Source organism: Sminthopsis crassicaudata, chromosome 1 (genome assembly GCF_048593235.1).
Source record: "Sminthopsis crassicaudata isolate SCR6 chromosome 1, ASM4859323v1, whole genome shotgun sequence".
NCBI classification, from domain to species: Eukaryota; Metazoa; Chordata; class Mammalia; order Dasyuromorphia; family Dasyuridae; genus Sminthopsis; species Sminthopsis crassicaudata.
The window spans coordinates 213,414,748-213,435,674 of record NC_133617.1 but is presented as its reverse complement, the minus strand read 5'-3'; positions in this window follow the sequence as shown (position 1 = coordinate 213,435,674).

Below are 20,927 nucleotides of genomic sequence, written 5' to 3'. Positions count from 1 at the left end.
ACCTTTGGTAAATCTGATCAGAAAAAGGAAAGAGGAAAATCAAATTGTTAGTCTTACAAATGAAAAGGGGGATCTTTCCACCAATGAAGAGGAAATTAGAGAAATAATAAGGAGTTACTTTGCCCAACGTTATGCCAATAAATTTGATAACTTAAGTGAAATGGATGGATTCCTAAAAAAATATAGGCTTCCTAGGTTAACAGAGGAGGAGATAAATTGCTTAAATAGTCCCATTTCAGAAAAAGAAATAGAACAAGCTATTAATCAACTCCCCAGTAAAAAATCCCCAGGGCCAGATGGATTCACATGTGAATGCTACCAACCATTTAAAGAACAACTAGCCCCAATGTTATATAAACTATTTGAAAAAATAGGGGATGAAGGAGTCCTACCAAACTCCTTTTATGACACAGACATGGTACTGATACCTAAACCAGGTAGATCGAAAACTGGGAAAGAAAATTATAGACCAATTTCCTTAATGAATATTGATGCTAAAATCTTAAATAAGATATTAGCAAAAAGAGTGCAGAAAATTATCTCCAGGATAATACACTATGATCAAGTAGGATTTATTCCAGGAATGCAGGGCTGGTTTAATATTAGGAAAACTATTAATATAATTGACCATATTAATAATCAAATTAAGAAAAACCATATGATCATCTCAATAGATGCAGAAAAAGCATTTGACAAAATCCAACATCCATTCCTAATAAAAACTCTTGAGAGTATAGGAATAAATGGATTATTCCTTAGAATAATCAGGAGCATATATTTAAGACCTTCAGTAAGCATAATATGCAATAGAAATAAACTGCAACCTTTCCCAATAAGATCAGGAGTGAAACAAGGTTGCCCACTATCACCATTACTATTCAATATTGTATTAGAAATGCTAGCCTCTGCAATAAGACCAGAGAAAGAGATTAAAGGAATAAGAGTAGGTAATGAGGAAATCAAACTGTCACTCTTTGCAGATGATATGATGGTATACTTAGAAAACTACAGAGATTCTAATAAAACGTTATTGGAAATAATTCACAACTTTAGCAAAGTTTCTGGGTACAAAATAAATCCACATAAATCCTCAATATTTTTATACATCACCAATAAATTGCAACAGCAAGAGAGACAAAGAGAAATCACATTCCAAACAAATGTCGTGAGCATAACATATTTGGGAATCCATCTATCAAAGAAAAGTCAGGAAGTATATGAGGAAAATTACAAGGCATTTGCCACAAAAATAAATTCAGATTTAAAAAATTGGAAAGACATCCAGTGCTAGTGGATAGGCCGAGTGAATATAATAAAGATGACAATACTCCACAAAGTAATCTATTTATTTAGTGCTATACCAATCAGACTCCCAAGAAAATATTTCAATGACCTAGAAAAAATAACAACAAAGTTCATATGGAAGAATAAAAGGTCAAGAATTTCAAGGGAATTAATGAAAAAAAAGTCAGATGAAGGTGGTCTAGTTATACCTAATCTAAAGCTATATTATATAGCAGTAGTCACCAAAACCATTTGGTATTGGCTAAGAAATAGACCGGCCGATCAGTGGAACAGATTACATACAAAGGACAAAAAAGGGTACAACCATAGCAATCTAGTGTTTTATAAACCCAACAATACCAACATTAGGGATAAAAATTCATTATTAGAAAAAAAACTGTTAGGAAAACTGGAAAATATTACAGCAGAAATTAGGTATGGACCCACACTTAACACCATATACCAAGATAAGATCAAAATGGGTCCATGATTTAGGCATAAAGAATGAGATCATAAATAGATTAGAGGAACAGAGGATAGTCTACCTCTCAGACCTGTAGAGGAGGAAGGAATTTATGACTAGAGAAGAACTAGAGATCATTATTGATTACAAACTACAATATTTTGATTACATCAATCTAAATAGTTTCTGTATAAATAATATTAATGAAAAGAAGATTAGAAGGGAAATAACAAATTGGTCAATTATTTTTTCAGTTAAAGGTTCTGATAAAGTTCTCATTTCCAAAATATATAGAGAATTAATCCTAATTTATAAGAAATCAAACCATTCTCCTATTGCTAAATGGTCAAAGGATATGAATAGACAATTTTCAGATGATGAAATTGAAACTATATCCACTCATATGAAAGAGTGTTCCAAATCACTACTGATCAGAGAAATGCAAATTAAGACAACTCTGAAATACCACTACACACCTGTCAGATTGGCTAAGATAACAGGAACAAATAATGATGAATGTTGGAGGGGATGTGGGAAAACTGGGACACTAATACATTGCTGGTGGAGTTGTGAAAGAATCCAGCCATTCTGGAGAGCAATTTGGAACTATGCCCAAAAAGTTATCAAAATGTGCATACCATTTGATCCAGCAGTGCTACTACTGGGTTTATATCCCAAAGAAATACTAAAGTGGGGATGGGACCTGTGTGCCAAAATGTTTGTAGCAGCTCTTTTCATAGTGGCTAGAAACTGGAAAATGAATGGATGTCCATCAATTGGAGAATGGTTGGGTATATTAGGGTATATGAAGGCTATGGAATATTATTGCTCTATAAGAAATGACCAGCAGGATGAATTCAGAAAGACTTGGAGAGACTTGTATGAACTGATGCTGACTGAAATGAGCAGAATCAGAATATCACTATACATTTTAGCATCAATACTGTATGAAGATGTATTCTTATGGAAATAGATATCTTCAACATAAAGAAGACCCAACTCACTTCCATCTGATCAAGGATGGACAGAAACAACTACAGCCAGAAAAGGAACACTGGGAATTGAATGTAAAGTGTTAGCACTACTGTCTATCTACCCAAGTTACTTATAACTTCGGAATCCAATACTTAAAGTGCAACAAGAAAATTGGATTTACACACACATATTATATCTAGGTTATACTGTAACACATGTAAAATGTATGGGATTGCCTGTCTTCTAGGGGAAGGAGTAGAAGGAGGGAGGGGGAAATCTGGAAAAATGAATACAAGGGATAAAGTTATAAAAAAAAATTACTCGTGCATATATACTGTCAAAATTTTATAATTATAAAATTAATTTTAAAAAGTGATTAAAAAAAGGAGTTACTTTGCTCATTTTTATGCCAATAAGTTTGATACCCTAAGTGAAATGGATGAATACGTTCAAAAATATATGCTTCCCCGATTAACAGAGGAGGAAGTAAATTGCTTATATAGTCACATTTTAGAAAAAGAAATAGAACAAGCTATTAATCAATTCAATAAGAAAAAAATCTCTAGGACCAGATGGTTTTACATATGAATTCTACCAAACATTTAAAGAACAATTAACTCCAATGCCACATAAACTATTTGAAAAAATAGGGAATGAAGGACTTGTATCAGACATGGTACTGATACCTAAACTAGGTAGCTGGAAACAGAGAAAGGAAATTATAGACCAATCTCCCTAATGAGTATTGATGCTAAAATCTTAAATAAAATAATAGCAAAAATATTACAGAAAATCATCCCGAGTATAATACACAAAGACCAAGTAGGGTTTATACAAGGAATTCAGGCCTGGTTTGATATTAGAACAACTATTAGCATAATTGCCCATATTAATAATCAAATTAACTAAAACCATATGCTCATCTCAATAGATGCAGAAGAAGCATATGATAAAATCCAACATCTATTCCTATTAAGAATACTTGAAAATAAAGGAATAAATGGATTTTTCCTTAAAATAATCAGTAGCATTTATTAAAAACCATCAGTAAGCACTATATGTAAAGGGGATAAACTGGAACCATTCCTATATTGATCAGGAGTGAAACAAAGTTGCCCACTATCACCATTATTATTCAATATAGTATTAGAAATGCTAGCTTTGGCAATAAGAGCTGAGAAAGAGATTAAATAAATTAGAGTACGTAATGAGGAAACCAAATTATCACTCTCTGTAGATGATCTCATGGTATACTTAGAGAACCCCAGAAATTCTACTAAAAAAAACTATTAAAAATAATTGACACATTTAGCAAAGCTGCAGTATAAAAATAAACCCACATAAATCATCAGCATTCTTATATGTCACTAACAAAATCTAACAGTTAGAATTACAAAGAGAAATTCCATTTAAAGTAACTGCTCAAAGTATAAAATATATTTGAATCTATCTGTCAAGGCAAAGTCAGGAACTATATGAGCAAAACTACAAAAAACAATTTAAAAAATATTAAGTGCTCCTGGTTAGGTCAAGCAAATTGATCAACTGGAACTGAATTAGATCTTCTTTATCTTGAAGATATCCACAGCAATCAGAATTCAGTATCATTGTTGAAGTGTATAATAATCTCCTGGTTCTGCTCATTTCACTCAGTATCAGTTCATGTAAGTCTCTCCAAGCCTCTCTGTAATCATCCTACTGGTCATTTCTTACAAAGCAATAATATTCCATAACTTTCATATACCATAATTTACCTAACCATTCTTCAATTGATGGACATCCATTCATTTTCAAGTTTCTAGCCACTACAAAAAGAGCTGCCACAAATATTTTGGCACATATAGGTCCTTTTCTCAACTTTAGTATTTCTGTGGGATATAAGCCCAGTAGTAGCACTGCTGGATCAAAGGGTATGCACAGTTTGATAACTTTTTGGGCATAGTTCCAAATTGCTCTCCAGAATGGCTCAATTCTTTCACAACTCCACCAACAATGCACTAGTGTCCCAATTTTCCCACATCCCCTCCAATATTCATCATTATTTGTTCCTGTCATCTTAGCCAATCTGACAGGTGTGTAGTGGTATCTCAGAGTTGTCTTAATTTGCATTTCTCTGATCAATAGTGATTTGGAACACTTTCATATGAGTGGAAATAGTTTTAATTTCATCATCTGAAAATTGTCTGTTCATATCCTTTGACCGTTTATCAATTGGAGAATGGCTTGATTTCTTATATATTAAAGTCAATTCTCTGTATATTTTGGAGATGAGGCCTTTATGATAAACTTTAATTGTAAAAATATTTTCCCAATATGTTACTTTCCTTCTAATCTTGTTTGTATTAGTTTTGTTTGTAAAAAAGCTTTTTAATTTGATGTAATCAAAATCTTCTATTTTGTGATCAATAATGATTTGTAGTTCTCCTCTGGTCATAAATTCCTTATTCATCCACAGGTCTGAGAAGTAGACTATCCTCTGTTCCTCTAATCTATTTATGATCTCGTTCTTTATGCCTAAATCATGGACCCATTTTGATCTTATCTTGGTATATGGTGTTAAGTGTGGGTCCATACCTATTTTCTGCCAGACTAATTTCCAGTTTACTTAACATTTTTTTCAAATAATGAATTTTTATCCCTAAAGTTTGTATCTTTGGGTTTGTTAAACACTAGCTTGCTATAGTTGTACCCTATTTTGTCCTGTGTACCTCCTCTGTTCCATTGACTGACTAGTCTATTTCTTAACCAATACCAAATGGTTTTGGTGTCTGCTGCTTTATAATATAGCTTTAGATAATGTACAGATAAACCACCTTCATCTGACTTTTTTTTCATTAATTCCCTTGAAATTCTCGACCTTTTATTCTTCCATATGAATTTTGTTGTTATTTTTTCTAGGTCATAAAAATAGTTTCTAGCGAGTCTGATTGGTATGGCACTAAATAAACAGATTGGTTTGGGGAATATTGTCATCTTTATTATATTCGCTTGGCCTATCTACTAGCACTGGATGTCTTTCCAATTAATTAAATCTGACTTTATTTTTTAGCAAGTATTTTTTAAATTTTGCTCATATAATTTTTGACTTTTCTTTGGTAGATGGAGTCCCAAATATTTTATACTCTCAACATTTGTTTTGAATGGAATTTCTCTTTGTATCTCTTGCTGTTGCATTTTGTTAGTGATATATTAAAATGCTTAGGATTTATTTAGACTTATTTTGTATCCAGCAACTTTGCTAAAGTTGTACATTATTTCTAATAACTTTTTATTAGAATCTCTGGGGTTTTCTAAATATACCATCATATCATCTGCAAAGAGTGAGAGTTCTTTATGTCTAAATCATGGACCCATTTTGATCTTATCTTAGTATGTGGCATTAAGTGTGGGTCCATTCACTGGCTTTTTTAAAAACTTCATTTTTATCACTCATTTCTCTTCCAAATTTTCCCTCTATTTCTCTTGGTTTTTCAAAATTTCTTTTAAGCTCTTCCATTTCTTATATACATATATATATATTTACAGATGATAGATATTCACTGCATAAACTAATTTAGGTATTATCTGTGAGTTCAAAAGTTATCAGTTCATAGTACTGAGTTTACACAGACAAGCTTCAATCATGTACCCTGTGGTGGCAAGGGAAACCAAATCCTTAGGAATCCAAGATTCATGGTCAAACATCTCAGTATCTAGTAGCTACTGGCTATCACTATATTATTAAGGAAGATAATAAAGTTGGGGAGTTAATTAGGCTCAACATACACTATATAAATGAAATTGTAGTTGCTGAAAAAGACCCAGGCATACAGCAGTAACAAAGTAAGTGTTGTTCTGTGACATGAGGTTGACTGAGTCCTTTATCTGAGTGCTTCATTAATGCCTACTCCATGCTACCAATATCTCACCATGGCCAATGGGCCCTTGACCCGCATAGCCTTTGCATAAAATGGAATTGATTCTAAATGGACTAACATATGCACACACATATAAATTAATAGCTGCATTTGCAAAAACTCACTATTTCAAAACTATTGTTATGGCCCTTGCTTTTCACTGGTGTAGACCAATGTCTTGTGCCTGCATAAAAGGTTATGTTGCTAAGTCCAAGAGATAGAAGGGCTTCAGTATGTTTGAGTCTTTTGAAGCTCTTTGTACTTTGCAATCACTTCTGCTGTTTCTGGTTTCCAACTTTGAGAGAAGATGGATGATACTGACCCTATTTCAGACTACTGAAGAAAATAAGAATGAATGAAATTGACAGAGGAGGTAGTGTTATGCAACATGTCCCCATCCTCACCCTGCTACACAAAGAGCATCAGGGAATTACCTCTTGGATGATAATAGACCACTTTTCTATTTGAATTAAGTTCCCTTGTTTGCAATGGAAAAAACCTTCATTCTCTGGTGTATATTCTCCTATGTATATTTTCTCTGGTTTCTCTTTTGCTTTTAACTTGTATAAATGATTGTCCTTCTGCATGTATTTATTTCATAAATGGTGTTTAATGGGAAAGGAATCAATTGTTGGAGATAAAACTTTAGTCTTCCTTTCCACAATAATAGATTGTGATAAAAAATTTAGTTTGAATATGAAAATCACATTCCCAGATGAATAATATTTAGGGGAGAAATTATTTACAATTCTGACCTGATAACTCCTCCCATTCCCTTAGGAGGACAGAATGGCCTGAGTTCTAATTTTAATTTCCTTCTTCCCCTTTTGGAAGAAATTGGTCTACTTATTATATATATATATATATATATATATATATATATATATATATATATATATACATATATATATATATATATATATACACACATATATATAGGCAGTATATATATTGTATATGTATATATATACATATACAATATATATATATATATACACAGTATATATATAGTATATATACAACCTATATATATATATATACATATATATATGTCATTTTTCCCCACTCTTTTCCATATATATGTGTGTGTATGTGTGTGTGTGTATGCAATAGTTATTCCACCTCCATTTGAGCCATAAAATGGCACTCTCTATGCTACATATGGAGGACAATTTCATATAGGTAGATACACATTTATGCATGCATATGTGTATATTTATATATACTTAAAATATAGGATAGGCTCTAATAACCAGTTTCACATCTGTCCTTGGAAAACTGGTGTAATGCATATTGAACTCATGATTGACCTCAGCAAGGTTGATTTTTAATACCATATTTATTATGTGCCAGAAGAATTTCAATTGATGTGAGAGAAAAGTCCTCGTTGTGATGAAAAGTCCCATATCACTTAAGCATTAAAGATATGTATCTGCAGTGTATATGAGTTAATATAAATAAGTTACTTGTCAGTATCTGATTTTGTTGTTTGGAGCTGCTCTTTTTCTTTTTTCCACTGGAGTTTGATTTATCAACAGTAAATTCTTGAATACACTTAGAGAATGAAAATGAACTTTTAACGTCCCTTCAGTATTTAATATTTAATAAGGTTAGAAAACAAACTTCATAAAGACATTTTAAATCACTCTGCAAATATACTCATACAAATCACAAAGGTTCAAGCTCTGCTAGATACTGAAAAGTCAAGTAATTAAATCTACTATCCGCTAAGTAAAGACACATGAGAGATTTTAGAAGGTAAGGAGGGTAAGAAACAGATTTTGCTTCCTTGGTGTGAGCAAGTTTCCACACTAATTATTATTTAAGCAAGAAATATATGTTCTAAGTACATTTTACATAATAATGATGATATCCTATTTTCATTCCAAATACTCTGTGTAATTAATTCTTGACATTTATGCTAATTGGTCATTTCCTAGAGGGGGAGGGGTTCTAATATTATACAGATACTGTTAAATTCTTTCACTTTTGTCTAATTCCTTGTCCATCCCCTGCTAATATTTCTCTGCTCCCTAGATTTAACACTAGCATAAATACAGGCTCAAAGGTGCTTTATAAATAAAATTTTCATAATCCTTTTCTTAGTTTCTATTTGGTTCTTGTTTAAATTTTCACATTTTTTTCTGGAACTAATATCCTGAAATAGAATCTCTGTATTTTTTTAAAATTGATGTTGTTCTCAAATATCTCTATTTTATCTTCCCTTGCTCCAGTCTCCAAGAATAGTCTCCTGCTCAAAGACAGCCAAAGCATTTTAAACTCCTTCCCTGCCTTCCTCTTCAACCCCAATACTAATAATAGCAAAGTAGAAAGCTTTTCATTTCTTACCCTGTGCTTTCTTTTCTACATTTGAAAAATACATTTAGTTTACTTTTATTGCTAAGTATTTTATCAAATGTTTGTAACCCAGATTTTTTTCTCAAGTTTTAACTTTAGTCTACCATGACAATTATGAAAATGTTGCTTCTTCTGCCTTTTGTCATTAGTGGAGATCAAAATAGTCTGATGTGCTTCATTCTGACCTATTGGCATTGCTCTGTAGACTTTGCTACCCTGATTTTTACTTCTTGTCTGGACTGTGAAGCAATCAATTTACTATTGAATACAGAGAATGGAATAGAGAAAAGGAAGAGGAAAGGAAAGGCAAAGGAGAAGGAAATTATCCAAATAGGTGTCCCTTTTTCAATAAGCTGAATGGAACATCTAGTACATGGAAGCTGACTATGATTATTTCATACCTACATTTGATATGTCTGTATAGCAGATATTATTTATGGTTTGGGATTCAAATTCCCTTAAATATTATCTAGTTTCCTCTAATCACCCATTTATTTACAAGGAAATTTTAATTAATTTTTATAAATGATACATTCCCCCATTTTTGTCAGCTATCATTATGGTTAGGCCCTAATTTCTATATTAATTCCACATTAAAAGTCTCTTTTATGAAAAAAAAAGAGCTGGGTAAGCTTTCATAAACTTTGTCTTTATGCCTTATACCTTGAGAGGAAAAAAAACACCTCATTTTGTTCTACAAAAACCCAAAGCTAAATGAAACTACCCTTTCACCCCCCATAGACAGACCCTGAAATAAAAGGGATACATTCTTTGTCTTGATTAAATTTTTGCAACTTTGTCTAATATTCCTCAGTAGGCAATGTGGTTTTTATCAGTCTACTGCTTCTTTTAATTAAGAAAACAAAGTATAGTCATCTGAATAAAACAACCCAATTCTTACCGTCATATTGTGTCAGTAGCCATGTAAAAGTCCTGGAAGGAATGCCTGTATACAAATCAGCTTGAAGTCACTTGAGTGCTAAGTTCAATATTTTTCTACCTTCCTTGTGCCATAGGAGTTCAGCATAAATAAATCCCTTTAAAATTTATAAGAATTCAGGGGCAGAATATATACCAATAAACAAGAATTAGTCCCTAAATTCTATTTAGGCATATATCCACATTCTCACATGTACAAAAGCTTCATTCTCAGAGCAAATGGAAATATTCTTCTATAATTTCTGCTGCTGTTTTTCATTTCTTCTTCTTCTCCTTGTAAAATAATTGGTAATAAAGGGTATCCTAATTTCCTCCCTTATTTTATTGGGAATCCATCCAGTTTTTCTCCATTACAATAATGCCTATTGTTTATTTTATATATACTATGTAGTTTATATAGTGTTTATTATTTTAAGGAAAACTCTCTTTATCCATATGTTCTCTAGTGTTTTTAATATGAATGGATGCTGTATTTGTCAAAAGTTTTTTTTTTTTTCCTTCATATATTGAGATTATCTTGGGGGCACAGCCAAGATGGTAGAGAGAAGACAGATATTTGAGCTCTTCCTGGCTTCTCTCAGGCTCAATACCAGGATAAGCCTCTGAATCGGTTTTGGATTGAGAAATTTCCAACTGAAGATATTGTGAAAGAACTTCAGAAAATATCTGCTCAATCATGTAGGGGGAAGGCAGCCAAATACAGGTGCATCACAGGGAGATCCAGGCCAGTGAGCCTCTATGGCAGGGGAATCTACTGAGAGGATTTTAGCCAAAATATAGTAGCATTGGCTACTCTGTCCTGGTTCAGAAATCACTGGATCAACAGATTAGCTGTGGAACTTTCTACACAACTACAGAAACCAAATAGTGAGGACCTGAACTACAGAATGACAAGCCAGATTGGGTCATGCCCACCCAGCACAAGAAAGAAGTCAGCAGAACTGGCTCCAAAGCAGCGTGAAGCTGCAGTTGTCCGCAAAGGAAACTTGTGACAATCTCTAATGGGCAGACCTCAATAACAAAAAAGCAAAAAAGGCTCTGACCACAGATAGCTATTATGGAGACAGATAAGAACAGATCTCAAAACCTGAGGCCACTAAAAACAAAACATCTCTAGATAAAGCCTCAAAGGGTAATATGAATTGCTCTCTAACTCAAAAGGCTCTCTTGGAAGAATTCAAAAAGGATCTTTAAAAGAGAGTTAGAAGAAAAAATGAATAAAGAGAATGAAAGCTTTGGAAAAGTAACATAGAAATTATATCAAGAAAATCACTCCTTAGAAATAGATACATGAAATGGAAAAAGAAAATAACTCTTTAATACATAAATATACACACACACACATTTTGTGAAATGGAAAAAGAAAACAACTCTTTGTAAAACAAAATTGTTAAAACATAAACAGAGAACAATTCCCTAAAAAACAGAATTGGTAAAATGGAAAAAGAAATCCAATGGACAAAGCAACTCATTTAAACGTTCAATTGGACAAATGAACAGGAAGTGTAAATAAAGAGAAATGAAGAAAATAATTCACTAAAAATAATAATTGAACAAATGGAAAGGAATGATTCAACCAGACATCAAAAACCAGTCAAACAAAACCAAAAAATGAAAAAAAAAAACCTTACCTGGAAATAGATCCAGGAGAGGTGATTTAAGAATTCTTGGACTAACTGAAAACCACACAACAACTTTCAAGAAATCATCAAGGAAATCTGCACTGACATCCAGAAAGAAAGTAAAGTACCCATTAAAATAATCTACCAATCACTTCCTGAAAGAGAAATCAAAGTGAAAACTCCATGGAATATTATATTTGAATTTCAGAATTATCAAATAAAGGAGAAAATAATGCAAGCAGCCAGGAAGAAATAATTCAAACATCAAAGAGCAACAATTAGGATTAACCAAAACCTAGCAGCTTCCACTTCAAATGACTGAAGGCTTTGACACGTGATATTTTGCAGCTCTCAGAAGGCTAAACTGCATCCAAGAATCAACTATCTGGCAAAATGAAGCATTATTTTTTTCAGGGAAAAAGATGGACATTCAATAAAATGGAGGATTTAAATTTATATTTTATGAAAAGACCAAAGCTAAACAGAAAATTTGACCTTCAAATATAGATCTCAAAAGAAACATAAAAAAATGAGAAAGAAAAAATGTTTTTTAAAGGTTAAAATATTTATATCCCTTTATGGGAAGATTATATATTTAACTCTTGAGAATTGTATCTTTGTTAAAGAGAGTGTAGGGATAATTTGACTTTATTGTGATGTTATTAAAAAAAAAACCAACTATGTGTGGAAAAGGCATTATACTGGGAGAAGAGAAAGGAGGGAATAAAATGGAGTAAATTACATTACATGAAGAGGCAACTGAGGGAAAGAAGGAAGGAAAATGAGCATTGTATGAATCTTAATTTTATCAGGTTTGGCTAAAAAAATAATTTAGATATATTTATTTAATATAGAAACTTGACTCACCCTATGGAAAATTAGGAGGGGAAAGGACAAGAAAAGGGGGAAGCTAATAGAAAGGAGAACAGAAGTAGAAGGAAAAAAATTATATGAATGGGGGAAGGGCTGTGAAAAGAGAGAGCAGATTGAGGAAGGTGGTGCTTAGAAACAAATCACTGGGGAGAAGGGAAGAGGAGAAGGAAAGTGAAAATATAACTTGGGGAAAATAAAATGGTGGGAAATACAGAATTAGTAATTGTAACTGTGAATCTGAATGTTATGAACTCTCCCATAAAAACAAAGCCAAAATGTTTACAATATGTTGTTTATGAGAAACATATTCAAGAAGGGTAATACATATAGAGTAAAGGTGAAAGGCTGGAGCAAAATCCATTATGCCTCAGCTACAGTATAAAAAAACAAGGGTAATGATCCCAATCTCAGTTCAAGCAAAAGAAAAAAAAAATAGATCTTTAAAGGAAATTACATTTTGCTAAAGGGTACTATAGATAATGAAGTCCTACCAGTACTAAATATATATGCACCATAATATCAAATTTCTAGAGAAGTTAAAAGATGCAAGAAGAAATACACAGCATTACACTAGTGGGGGATCTCAACTTTGCTCTATCAGAACTAGATCAATCATACCACAAAATAAATAAGAAAGCAATTAAAGTGGAAAATAGAAATTTGTATTTGACATTTGGAGAAAAAATAATGGATACAGAAAGGAATATACATTTTTTCTCAGTGGTACATGAAAATCAAAATCAAATGTAGAAAAACAGAAATAGCAAATGCATCTTGTTCAGATCATGATGCAATAAAATTACATGGAATAGAGGGCCAGGGGAAAATACAACAAAAACAATTGGAAACTAAATAATCTAATCCTTAAGAATATGTGGGTGTGGGCAGCTAAATGGAGTAGTTGATAGACTTCCAATTCTGGAGTCAGGAGTACCTAAGTTCAAAGCTGGTGTCAGACATTTAATATGTACTACTAGTTGTGTGATCATGGACAAATCATTTAATCCCAATTGTCTCTCAAAAAAAAAAATGAGTGAGTGAAAGAACAAATCATAGACACAATTGGTAATATCATTAAAGAAAATGATACTAATGAGGGAACATATGAAAATTTAGGGCATTGTGCAAAATCAGTTTATAGGGAAATTTTTATATTTCTAGATGTTTACAAGAAAAAATTAGAGAAAAAGAAGATCAATGAATAAGGCATAGAATTAAAAAAAGCTAAAATAAAGAGCAAATTAAAACCCTCAATTAAATACCAAATTTGAAATTTTGAAAATAAAAGGAGAAATTAGTAAAATTGAAATTAAGAAAACTATTGAACTAATTAAATTAAAATTTGATTTTATATAAAAAGAAATAAAATAGATAAATCTTTAGCTAATTTGATTAGAAAAAGGAAAGAAGAAAATCAAATTGCTTGTATTAAAATGAAAAGGAGAAGTTTCTACCAAATGAAGAGGGAATTAGGGTAATAAATAGTAGCTACTTTTTGCCCAACATTTTGACAAGAAACCTGCTAATCCAAATAAAATTGATGAATACTTACAAAAATATAGACTACTCAGATTAAAATAGAAAGAAATAAATTACTTACATAGTCCCATTTTAGAAATATAATTGAAGAAGCTATTATTCAACTCCCTAAGAAAAAATCTGCAGGGCAAGATGGATATACAAGTGAATTCCACCAAACATTTAAAGAATAATTAATTTCTATTCTATGCCAACTTTTTTGGAAAAATAAGGAAAGAACGAGTCCCACCAATTTCCTTTTGTGACACTTTATGGTGCTGATACCTAAAACAGAAAGAAAATTTTAAACAATTTCCCTAATTAATATTGATGCAACAATCTTAAGTAAAATATTAGCAAAGAGATTATAATAAATTATCTCTAGGACAATACACCATGACTAAGTAGCATTTATACCAGGAATACAGGACTGGTTCAACGTTATGAAACTTAATAGCACAATTGTCTATAGCAATAACCAAACTAACAGAAATCATATGATAATCTCAAGAGATGCAGAAAAAGCATTTGATAAAATTTAACACCTATCTCTATTAAAAACACTAGAGAGTATAGGAATAAATAAACTTTTCTTTAAGATGATCAGTAATATCTATTTAAGATTTTTGGCAAGCATCATATGTAATGGGAATAAACTAAAAGCATTGCCAATAACATCAGTGATGAAACAAGGTTGCCCACTATCACCATTAGTATTGTATTGGAAAGTTTAGATTTAGTAATAGGAGCTAAAAATAAATTGAAGAAATTAGAGTAGATAAAGAAATTAAGATATCACTCTTTGCAGATGATATGATAACATATTCAGAGAATCATAGAGAATCATTTTAAAAACTATTAGAAAGAATGAACTATTTTTTAAGCAAAATTGCTGGATACAAAATAAATTCACATAAATCACAAGCATTTCTATATGTTACCAAAAGTCCAGCAGCAAGAGTTACAAAGAGAAATTCCATTTAAAATAACTACAGATAACATAAAATATTTCAGAGGTTCTCTGCTAAGATACAGTTAGAAACTATATGGACACAATTACAAAGCACTTTCCACAGAAATAAAGTTAAACCTACACAATTGGTAGAATATCAAGTGCTCAGGGGTAGGAAGAGCTAATATAATAAAAAGGACAATTCTACCTAAATTATTCTACTTATTCAGTGCCATACAAATCAAATTCCCAAGAAATTGCTTTATAGACCTAGAAAAATAATAAAAAAAGTACATATGTAAGATAAAAAAGGTCAAGAATTTTATGGAATTAATAAAAAATGCAAATGAAAGTGGCCTAGCTTTGTCAGATATATTTTATTATAAATGTATTATAACATCTAAACTACATTACAAATGGTCATGAAAACCATTTGAACTGGGTAAGAAATAGAGTAGTAGATCTGTAGAATATATCAAGTTCACAAGACACAACAGATAATTACTATAATAATCTATTGTTTGATTAAACTCATAGACTCCAGCTTCTGACCTAAGAATTAACTATTTTACAAAAAATGTTGGGACTACTGGAAAATAATGTAGTAGCAACTAGGCATTGACCCAAAACTAACACCCTAAACCAAGATGAGATTGAAATGGGTTTATGATTTAGACTTAAAAAAATGATACTATAAGGAAATTAGGAAAAGATAAGGACAATATACCTCTGAGGTCTATGGAAAAGGAAGGAACTTGTGGCCAAATAAGAACTTGAGTACATTATGAAATGAAAAAATGGATAGTTTTGATCATATTAAATTAAAAATCTTTGTACAAGGAAAACCAATGCAGACAAGATTAGAAGAGAAGCAGGAAACTGGGAAAAGTACATCCAAAGGTTCTGAAAAAGATCTCTTTTCTAAAATATATAGTGAATTGATTCAAATTTATAAGAATACAAACCATTCTCCAACTGATAAATGGTCAAATGATATAAAAAACAATTTTCATATGAAGAAATTAAAACTATTTCTAGTCATATGAAAAAAATGCTGTATATCAATATTGATTAGAGAAATGCAAATTGAGACAACTCTGAGGTACTGCTATCCACCTTTCACATTTGCTATGATGACAGGAAAATATAATGATACATTTTGGAGATGTGGGAAAACTGAGACACTAATAATTTTTTGGTAGAATTGTGAACTAATGCAACAATTCTGGAAAATAATTTGGAACTATGTTCAAAGGGTTATCAAACCATGCATATCTTTTGATCCAGCAGTGTCCTTTCTAGGCTTATATCCTCAAAAGATCATAAAACAAGGAAAAAGGACCTACATGTGCCTCTTTTGAAGTGATAAGAAACTGGAAACTGAGGGCATAACCATCAGTTGGAGAATGGCTGAATAAGTTATGGTGTGTGAATGTTATGGAATATCATTGATCAATAAGAAATGATCAACAGGATGATTTTTAAAAGGTCTGTAGAGACTATATGAACTGAAGGTAAGTGAAATAAGTAGAACCAAGAGAACACTGTACACAGCAACAAGAGTATGTGATTATTAATTCTTATGCAAATGGCTCTTTTCAACCATGAGGTGATTCAGGACAGTTTCAATAGCCTTGTGATGGAGAGAGCAATCTGCATCCAGAAAAAGGACTGTAGGGATTGAATGTGAGTCAGAACATATTATTTTTCACCTTTTTTTGTCATTGTTTGCTTGTATTTTGCTTTTTTTCTCATTTATTTTCTTTTTTTAATCTGATTTTTCTTATATAACATGATAAATGTGGAAATATGTTTAAAAGAATTGCACGAGTATTGGATTATTGCACATGTATTGGATAATCTGCTACCCTCAGGGAAGGGACTGGATGGAAGTTCAGGAGAAAAGATTTGGAACTCAAGGTTTTGCAAGGGTGAATATTGAAAAATTTTCTGTGTATATTTTGAAAATAAAAAGCTATTATTGAAAAAAGGAGATTATTGAATGATTTCTGTTTTTTAAAATATATTTATGTGATCAGTTATGGCAATAGTTCCTGATATTGAACAAGTCCTGAATTCTTGGTATAAAATCCACCTGGTCATACTATATAATCCTATTGATAAATTGCTGTGTCATCTCTTTGCTAATATTTTATTTAAGATTTTTCATCAATATTCATTAGGGTTATTGGCCTGTACTTATTTTCTCTGTTTTGGCTCTTCCTTAGTTTAGGTATCAGTACCATAATTGTATCATAGAAGGAATTTGTCAGGGCCCCTTCTTTATATTTATTTTTGTAAATAGTTTATATAGTATTGGAATTGTTCTTTAAATGTATGGTAGAATTCACTTGTATATCCATCTGGCCTTGGAGATTTTTTCTTAGAGTTGATTAATAACTTGTTTAATCTTTTTTTCTAAAAGGCTAAATAATTTATTCCCTCTTCTGACAATCTGGAAAATTTATATTTTTGTAACTATTCATCCATTTTGGTTAGATTGTCAAATTTGTTGCCACACATTTGAACAAAATAGCTCCTGATTGTTGCTTTAGTTTCTTTTTAATTGGTGGTAAGTTCATTCTTTTCATTTATAATGAAAATTTTGATGAAATTCAACAAAGAGTTATTTATTTTATTGTTTTTCATAAAACTCAACTTTTTGTTTTATTAATTAGTTCAATAGTTGTTTTTTTTTTAAAAGGAATGGGTGTTGGATTTTGTCAAATGCTTTTTCTGCCTCTATTGAGATAATCATATGATTTTGTTAGTTTGGTTATTGATGTAGTTAATTATGATAATAGAGCTCCTAATATTGAAGCAGCCCTGGGCTCCTTGTACTGTGATGGATGAATTATCCTGTTGGTATGCCCTATAGAGTTCTCATTTTTCATTTGACAGATTCAGAATTTCCTCATCATTTTTGTGAAATCATCTTCTTGTCTGTGAGTTCTAACCACGATGAGCAAATGTAGAGTTTAACAATAAATCTCTGAAAGCTTCCCACAGAAATACTCTAATGTTGCCAACTGTGTGTTGGCTCAAATTACAATCCAAGTTCACTTCAAACTGTTCCCTCTCAGAGAAGAGCTCAAATATGTTGACATTAATTCTTTTGGTAGTCTTTTTTGTCCTGGGGCTGCTGATTTTATTAAGTGCACATATTCAGTTTGGAGAAGATAAACCTATGATGAGTCTAGCACTTTGCACCACACATTGCCTTTGTCACTGTCACATACTATCCATCTCTTCTTGTGATCACATGGTCTATCAAATGTCAATATTTTCTGTGAGAGTGCATCCTCAACATGTTACTGCATTTAGGTAAATGTAAGTTAGTGTTAGTGAAAATCATGAAACAGACAAGTCTTTAATAGCAAGTGACTATTGCTTTTGCTGTTTACAATTCCATTTTTCACAGCTATTAAAACAAATATTTTTCCCATTTGCTTATTCCTCCAGTGGAAGTCTTCACATGCTTGTGGTAGAGCCTACTCTAGCAATAAAATCACCTACATTTTGCACATTGATGATAAGGATCTCCATGAATTCATAATTTTATTTTGCCCTCATCAGAGTTCATCATGGTAGGGGCATGGAATTTTCCTGCAAGTGGAAAAGACATTGTCATAAGATTGTCATTCACTCATTTTGGAAGGAATATGATCTTGTTTTTTAGATTAATTTTGATTGTAGAACCTAAACCTACTTTATGGCACTCCCCTTCACTTTCACCACTGCAGAAAAATACACATCTCTAGCTCAAATTTTAGTAAGCTGGCCTTCCTTTGTTAGCCTTATTTCACTAAGGGCTGCTTTTTGGATTTGATACTTGTTGAGATCTTTCACAACAAGAGCCATTCATCTTTCAGGTCTAATGGATTTTTGTTTTCCATCAGTGTATGAACATTCCACATACTGATGATAAGTAGAATCAACTTTGCAGAAATTTGTGTAAGTTTTAAGTGTTTTGACCTCATGGTGGGATCCCTATCTACTGTAGTAGTCAGGTCAGAATTGTTTAAGCAAACAATTTTCTAGGGCACATTTTCTAGATCCTACCTTATACCAGAAAATTAGCAGTTCAATCCTTAAAGGCTACTCAGACGTTGAGGGGGTGCTGCATACCACTGCTGCTTCCAGGCTCTTACCACCTGTGTGCAAGATTGTGACTATAGCTCTCACTTTATGTGCACCTGCTGCTTCCTCATTCATTCATCTCTTCAGGACTTTGACATTTGTAGAAATGGTAAAGTAGTATGGTAATATCTTTTGATTCAAGTGTAAAATGGATTAAAGTGAGGCATAATTGTATGAAGTCATCAGCCTCACTTTCCCAGAGACATCACTGTTCAGTGACATAACAGACTCAAGATGATGGGTAAAGATTTGAAATGCAACAGATAACCTTGGTGTCTTCAATTTCTGACCAAGCTCTAAGCACTATACAGTGCCTGCTTCTATTGGCTTCATAGTAATTGAAACAAATTGGTATATGAGAACATTTTCACCATTAGCCTGTATGACAGCTATCTGCAAATGTGGCACAAAATCAGCAAAAGGTTCATTTGGTCCCTGTACAATTTTTGTGTAGGTCTCACCCTTGTAGTTTTTACTGGGGAGAGAAGCCCACGCTTTGATAGCAGCAGCAGAAATTTGCTCAAATGCTGTTATGGAGTAATTAATCTGTACCGAAGCGTCTGCATAAGAACCTATACCTATTAGTAGGTCATAGGTGATGGAAGTATTAGCTGCACTTTGACTATTTTGTTGGGCTTGAATTCTACAGAGCTCAGTAAATTCAGAAAACCACAACAAATTTTGTCCAGGTTCTAAGCACACTTTTGCAATGACTTTCCAGTCACTAGGGGTTAAGGTTTCATAAGCCAAATTGTGTATTAACATCTTAACATAATCTGATGTAGCCCCAAAGACAGTGCAAGATTTTTTCAGGTTTTTAAGGACATCCATATTAAAAGGAGCATATCTTCTACTCTCTTGACCTGCAGAATTATGCTGCTGAATCACGGGAAAAATTTGAAGTTTGAAATCATTATCTACTTCTTTTCCATTTTCAATTGCTTCAATAAGCCCTCTTTCTAATCTAGTTACAGGAGTGGGCAGTTGTTGGGAGGGGGGGCTCTGTGTGGGAGGAGGGGGGGCGCTGATGATGTCACCGCCCCTCCCACTACTCCTCCTCCCTCAGTCCCTGAAGGTGGAGTTGATGTGGGCTGATCAATAATCTGCTCTCTAGGTGGGGTGGAAATTTCTTCCAGACAATCAGAGTCTACACACTCAGATTCCTCATTCAAATCCCCTTGCCCTCTGGCAATGTCCTGAGTTTGCCTATCTTCTATCTTTTGTTCCTCACACTTCCTTCTCTGTGCCTTTTTAGAACTCTTCCTTCTTCTAAACTCTTCTGGATAGCTTAAGTCTAATAGAATCAAGTTGTATAGATAAAATACCTCTGGGAAAATTTGACAATTCCCATTTTTTGAGTAAAATTCTTTCATTTCCAGTCCCACTAGCTTCCATTTATCTATACGTAGTTTTTCTTCATTTAAGAACCAAGGGGACGTGCGACTCAATGAGTGTAAGATATTATTCATTTGTGGGATGGAAACAAGTAAACTTTTCTCATCAATTATCTTAATTATATCCTCTATAGCATTGCTAGATGAGGCAGGGGCTGGGGTTGGAGCAGGGTCAGCTGAGGCTCAGGATTTACCTAATATCTGCCCCATCTCAGTTACTAGAAATTGCTGATTTAGTCCTTAACAAGGTAAGTTCCTTATTTCTATTAGAATATTCACCTAATCTCCTGGTCACAGGAGGACTTCGGTGGAAGTAGGGTGCCAGCCACACGTTGGACGCCAAATGCTGGAACTCTATCTTTCCAGAAATCAGCAGGAGTCAGGATCACTAAATGTCTTTATTCTAGATCTTTTCCGTCACCTCCAATGCCAGGTCACGAGTGCAAGTGCGCGTGAGTTCCACCACCCAAGTTTCTCTTACTCCTCCCACACAAGTCACTTCCCTCTCTTTGT